This window comes from Lygodium microphyllum, chromosome 15 (genome assembly GCF_053477565.2).
Source record: "Lygodium microphyllum isolate KBCC chromosome 15, Lygodium_microphyllum_v1.1.10, whole genome shotgun sequence".
Classification (NCBI taxonomy): domain Eukaryota; kingdom Viridiplantae; phylum Streptophyta; class Polypodiopsida; order Schizaeales; family Lygodiaceae; genus Lygodium; species Lygodium microphyllum.
The window spans coordinates 108,979,625-108,987,172 of NC_141149.1; positions in this window are offsets into that span (position 1 = coordinate 108,979,625).

The window sequence follows — 7,548 nt, forward strand, 5'->3', positions numbered from 1 at the left end:
TAGGAGAGAGTTTGCAGTATGCTTAGCCAGGCAAGCTTATCCCAACACTTTTGCTCTGAGGTAGTTACTATTGTCGTACACTTGATTAACAGGTTCCCTTGCATTGCTATTGATGGCCAGGTTTTGCAGAGGAGGTATGGATTGAAAAACCTCAATCATTTGCTCATTTGCACGTCTTTGGTTATGAGGCTCTACCATGTTCCTAAGGATAAGCGCAATAAGCTAGATCCCAAAGTCCGTGAAATGCATCTTTCTTAGTTATGGGGATATAGGTGAGATGGGCTATCACTTGTGGGATTCACAGGCTCACAAGGTTATTTGCAGCCATGATGTTGTTTTCCATGAGGAAAATATGCATAAGCAGCCTAGAAGGTGGTTGAGGTATGCATGGTGATCTTTTAGGAGGAGCATCCTACTCCTGTACAACTAGCTAGACAACTTGTAGCAGCTGATGCTCTAGTGGCCTAAGCTCCATGCAGGATTAGCTTACTTTGAGATGCTCTACTAGAGCTAGATGTTCGCTTGAGCACTTTACATCCTCCATGGATTATATTATGGTGAAAGATGTAGGTGAGCCTCTCTCTTATGATGAGGCCATGCACATAGATGATAGTCACTCATGGGATAGGGCTATGTAGTTGGAGTTTGACTCCTTATAGACTAACCATACATAGGATTTAGTTCCTTTTCCTAGTGGCAAAAAGGCCTTGCCATGCAAGTGTGTATATAGGCTAAAAAGTATCCATGGATGCCCTAAGACCGCCGCTTATAAGACCAGATTGGTAGCTAAGGGTTTTAAGTAGGAATATGGTGTTGACTTTGATGAAGTCTTTTCTCTTGTCGTCAAAATCACAATCCTATGCTTGGTACTAGAATTGGTTGCTCAACTAGATTTGGACCTTTATCAGATGGATGTAATGACAACTTTTTACATGGGGACTTGCATGATGAGATCTATGCCAACAATTTAGTTTTCCATGTGAAGAAAAAACACATTGAGGTGCGTCACTACTTTATCAAAGAGGTTGTTGAGGACAAGTTTATTGACCTTGTCAAGATCTTAATTGACCAAAATAATGCAGATCTGATCACGAAAAGTTTCTTAGCAAAGCGTTTTGCCTTCCTTAGGAAATTGATGGATGTTGGATGAGATGATGTCTTTTCTCATCTTGTTATACTTATGCACATTTGTACTTTGTCACTTTTTTCTTATTCTCTCCTCACAGGGGCACATTTACCTTTAATTAGGAGATTGTTGGCGATAAAGGCGTATGTGCCTAGCTACCCGTGTATTACTACACTGACAATACCCACACACATGTACATTGCAGCAGGTGGTAGACGCCCATCACTGCTACTTCATGCTTTATTCTTTTAGTGACATTTTAATAAAGGAAAGGCTGACATAGACGCCCATCACTCTCACTTCGTGCTTTATTCTTTTAGTGACATTTGAATAAAGGAAAGATTGACACACATTGTGACTATTGGAGTTTCCAAATTTCTTCTCTCTCTCTCTCTCTCTCTCTCTCTCTCTCTCTCTCTCTCTCTCTCTCTCTCTCTCTCTCTCTCTCTCTCTCTCTCTCTCCACCATAGCTCTTACTTTCGTTCGCGTGTTTCAACTCGGAGCTCACTCCCTTCAAATTAATGAAATGTGTACATGTGATGTGAAAGTCAGTTAAGCCACAATGATAGGCCAAGTATCCCGAGACATCAACAGGTGTTAAATGCAAAAGTTGTAATGAGTTATTCTAATTAGGTATGCCTTGTGACAATTTTTGGCTTGGAGTTTTTTATTAGCCATTAATGTGAATGGTGGTATTAGGAAATAGACATTGATTATTAATTAATATTAATTTATTGATTAATTCATTAATTAATAATAATTCATGAGCTAATTACTACTACTAAGGATCACATGGGAGTTAAAATGGCCTGGCCAATTTAATCATGGATGGACACATTTAATTTTTTGGGTTGGAACAAGGGATGAAATTAATTTTTAGAATTATTAATTTAAAAATTAATTAAATGGCAGATAAATCTCATTAAAAGGTTGCTAGTTGGCAATACATTTCCATCCAAGTGAACGGAAGGCTATTAGAGACTCGTAGAGGTGCATTCTAGTACTTTGAAGGCACAAAAAGAGAGAGAGAGAGAGAGAGAGAGAGAGAGAGAGAGAGAGAGAGAGAGAGAGAGAGAGAGAGAGAGAGAGAGAGAGACATCTTAATTGGATTTGGGGTTAGATTTGACTAGCCAAGGATCAATTAGAGGCCAATCCCTTGTTAGATCAAGGGGAAAATCGATGCAAATGCTTGTTGGTCACTTACGACAATAAGAGGCATTGGAAAGTGAAGGTGATTGGAACAATCTCAATGTTCTTCCAATTGCAATACAACTTAAAGAAATACTACAGGAGGCACCATTTTTTGGGTGATTTGATGTATTTTAATTTATCTAAATATTTTGCTTGCTATAATTAGTTCTTAATTAGATTATTTATCATCCTATCTAAGAACAAAGGCTAGTTTAAACAAGGTCTTAAGTTCTTAAGTTCCTTTTCAATAAGGTTTTGGGATAATCAATTTGAAAGGAAAATGTGAGTGATTATTGAGTAGTAATGGCGATAGATGAGGATCTCTTAAGCCAAAGGTCATGGTGGGTGGCTAAGTGACTTCTCTTTCAGATGGCAAGGTAGGCCAAAGGTTGTCAATGTTGAATTCTAGGTTGGGATGTTTCTCTAGGATCACATATATACATTTGATGTTGGCAAATGACACAAAGCTCAGAGCCTTGTGGGTGGTTCAAGTATACCTAGCTTTAATGCCAACTCTTATTTGATATCTTGTCTTACATTTTCCTTTGGCACCTACAACTTGATACCAACATCCCACCCACCTAGTGAGTGGTATTCAAATTAATTAAAAACTCAAGTTATTACTAGATGGTTCACCGTGCTGTTGAAAATGGATGTTCACATAGTAGGAAGACCAAAACACATCCTTTCACATCTATTGTTGCAAGTGGAAGATTAGATGTTTGCCCTTAAAACTTGGAAGTTTGCAATTGGGATTTTGCTTTTAAAATGTATTGTTATCTAATTGCAAATTGGCCATTGTGATGTTGGACCTTTGGGGTGCCCTTAGACAATTTGACTTGGAATTTGAAATCTTAGTCTCTTTTGCTCTTTTGATCATTGTGACATAAGGGTGTTTGATGTAATACATCGCATAAAAAATCATTGAATAACTAAGATAAAATGAATCTTTTTTAAGGAAAATCTAGAGCTTTTGGGCTTTTCAAGTGAGAATTAAGTCAACTCAATACAAGCCTACTTGATCAAAATAATTGTGGGGCGAGCTAGAGATCTCACTCCTTAAGTACTTGAATGTGTAAGGAAGAAATCTTCTTTGCCTTATTGAACTTGTACATATTTGGGTGATTAAGAATTGAAATATTGGATCTGTGTAAATTGACTTCAAGTTGATGGGAGATAATGAGATGTGAACTCTTACAAAAGAAGTGGCAACTATGTTATGTTTATGAAATTTATAAAGCTTGTTTACCATTGGTAGGGGAGGTGTAAAAAGGAGAAGGTGGAATGCACTTTCTTCCCTTTATCTCTTACTAAGGTTTGAGGGGGACCACGTGGCATGGACGGAGGGGTGCCACGTGGAATGCATTGAGAGCTTTGTGGCATCGTCTCTCAAATAAATCCAGTGCCATCCAGGAGATGAAGGAAGCAAGCACCGCGATCACAAAAGCGAGTGGTGATGCATGTTGTATTCGAAGCTTTGCACAATAATGCCCATGACCCCCCCCCCCCCCCCCCCCCCCCCCCCGTTTTCATCATCCTTGGTGAAATCCAGGTCTATGAATGCCTCCGTGGCGGACTGGATTTCCCCAGATCATCGGACCACTATTAGATGTGGCTTCTACAGAATAAGGACGAATAAGGAGGAAGCATGAGGAAAGAAAGAAGAAGAGTAAGAGAGGAGAATATAAGGAAAATATGAAATAGGAGGGAGAAGGAAGGGAAGAGAAAAGTGAGACTCCTAGGATTCATCCAAACCCCTACCTGACTTAAGATGGACTTCCTCAGGACCTTGGTACTAGTTAGGGGTTGAAGTCTTGGTAAAATAAAGACCTTGAGGCCATTCTTCTATATGGGTGGAAGGTGAACACGTGTATAAGATTCTCTATTAAATTAAAAAGTTGTTTTCCAAAGGATTGTTTTCATCGGTTATGTGTTGTGACTTGAAGTCATGTGAACAAACACTGTGATTAAAAGGGATTAATTAAGGAAGCTGATTTTATTTGTACAACATAAATGTGTTAGGTAAGTAGATAACTAAAACTACCCAACTGAGGGAAGCGGGAGGGCGTGATTCCCGACGAATTCGTCCTAAGCCAAGGTGGTCTCTCGGTAATCCGAGAGCTTCTTTACAATTCAATACATTAGAGTATAGGGAAACATTGACCACATAGGATCAAACTAGAATCTTGACTTCATATCGTTTCATGGAACGGATTAAGACTTTGCCTTATAGATAGAGGGGTCACTGTATCCATACTCTCCCTTGAACCAAGTGTGATACAAGTTGGCTTCAGTTCAGGTATAATCTAGCACAAGTAGATGCTTAAAGACCAATGAATAGGTGATCTTAGTCTACTTAGAGCCCATATATTTAGGTTGATTCTCATGGAGATGCCCAAGTCCTTCCATTACAAAGTGGACTCTCCAGAGAGTCTAGGCAAACAAACCTTGTGTTATTCGAAAGAGTATCGAGTGGTGTGGCTTAAGAAATCCACTCGATGGACCACTAAATCATATTGTTGAGGATGTCTTAGAGCAGGCACATCACAAGAAATGATGAGAAAGGAGAGAGAAAAAAGGGGAGAGAGAGAGAGAGAGAGAGAGAGAGAGAGAGAGAGAGAGAGAGAGAGAGAGAGAGAGAGGGAGAGAGAGAGAGAGAGAGAGAGATCCTAAAAGTCATGAACCATCAAGAGCTTCATGCGTACCAACAACTTGGATTTGTACCATTACATCTATGGAGAGGGCATACTATTCGACAAGTAATAATATTCAATGGTAGGTAGTAACCATTATATTAGGTGAGTGTAATTAATCATGAATGTTGATCTATTATGTGATTGTAATAAGGAATATGTAGGAGGTGTTGGAACTCTTTTCCAACTTTCCAAATAAGGTGTAACTGTGAGCATTAGGAGAATACAAATAAATCTCATCTCACACAAAAGCTTTGGGGTCTCTCAATTGTTTTTTTTGTGACTCAAGTACCCATGAACCCTCTTGCCATATGAAGCATGCCTTCGAATCTCAGTATGAAGCACCAAAGAATATCAGTGCTTTGAGAATACTAGTGCAAAGCACTAGGACAACACCAGTGCAAAGCACTAGGACAATCTAGGCACGAAGAGCAACATATTTTGTAGGTCCAAATAACATGGTTCTAGATGTCTTGTAATGTGTCAAAACCATATGCATGTCGCTAGTTTGTTGTTGTTTTGGACAAGTAGGTAGTATAAGTAATCTTTGTTAGAGTCCATACGATAGACTTTTTGTAAAAAAAACAATAACATTTCTATTTTGAAGCTATAAAATAATGGCACATGTTAAATAAAATCCCACACCTAGGTTTTTAAACAGATAAAATACGATTTAAAAAATTAAAAGATAAAAATAAAATTATACTTGAGTAGATAAAATCTAATATTAAAAAATCTAATACACCTTAGGTAAAATCTTGAATCGAGAAAATCTAATGTGAAAAAATTGTACTTCCTTGAGTAGATAAAATCTAATGTCAAGTCAGTTTTAGGGAGCCACATGCTACATTAGCACTACCATGTTATGAGGACTAAATACAACTATGGTTATAGTTAGATAATGATTTGAAAATCCTCTTTCCAAGGATGGAATTTGTTGAAATGAGTTGTATCTCTATTGGGAACCTGGATTCCCAATGCATTAACTATTCTAAAGTGGTAGCTACATTGTATATCATAGAACTTAAAATACTTATTTACCTTACCATTGATACACATGAATAGTACATGTTAATATGGTTAATACATAGAGGCAAATCACACTAATTGTTTACTAATTTGCTTTTGCAAATTTGTGAACATCTTAGATTGCATGCATGTAGAAAGGTAGAGACTCCATAACAAAAACAAAAACAATAAGAATCTATCAAACGATCCCAAAATATTTTATTGATAGGGTTTGAATGGGAAAGACTAGTACAATATTCTTTCAACAATTTTCGAAAACTGTTTTCAATGGATATTAATGAAGATTTAAGTTAAAAACTTGTTGGAAAGCTTCTTCACATGACTAAGACATCTAGAATTTGTTCCAATAATTGGTCATTGATTATGAAACAAACCAATAGTACCAAAAACTCACGTGTCTAAGACATATTATGAAAGTCCCAAAACTATATTATATTTGTAACCAATAATACTTGTTAATGATAATTCACTTTATAAACTTGTGAGAAAGCTTTTGCCCATCACAAGAACCAATTGATAATGAACCAAAAAGCAATAATACCAAAAACTCATGCACCTAGTACATGTTACGAAAGCTTGTAACTAACAACACATTGGTTGAAGTAATGAAAGATGACCAAGTGTCTTTTGTCCTTAGTTGATCATTGCTTGCTCAAACTTGAAGAGCATCTAGTCATCCAACCAAAAACCAATGATCACTTTTAATGATATGCAAATTTTTTGAGTTTAGAAAAGTGTCAATTAGACCTTATGGACTTTATCTAAATTTGCATATACTTGTTAGCCTCTCACACTTTTTCCTCCACAATCTAAAATGATACCTTACTTATGGAGGGGTGAATGGTGTTGGGTTTAGCTACTAGAGCTCTCATTCGTTAGTCTTATAATTATTTGGTGATATCTTGTGCTCTTGTACATGTCATTGAAACTCCATGAAACCCCATACACCTTAATTCACACGAGAAGATTTTATAAGAAAATTTGTTCAAGCAACTCTATAAATAAGGATCATGGAGTTGCCACTACATTATCCTTGTTATCATCACTCTCATAAATTCTCTCTTCTTACTCCAATGATCATCATGATCTTGGAGCCTATGTTTCTCTCTCAATTGGCTTAGGATCTATGTACAACATCCAAGCTATGTTTATTGTTGCCAATAGTGAGTCTTCAGTCGTATGCTTCACCCTTAATGCTCAAAATGCAAGATAGAGGCTCATTGATCACTCTAGATATATATTGTGGTATTTCATTTGTTTATACCCTTACGCTAGTGGCCAAAGGGAGCATATTGCTTGTTGCTACCCTTCGAAACCCTACGCTATAAAAATTTGTTGCTAAGCTTATTGCCATCACTATCTTGAAATGTAACCACCACCTCAATAGAATTTGCTACATTTTGTAGCCTATACCAACTATGCAGTGGGTTGATTGTGTTTCTCTGTTTAGTTTTGTGTTTTGGTTGGTTTCTTAGCCTTGGCATCCATAGTATATGTCACTTCTTTAGC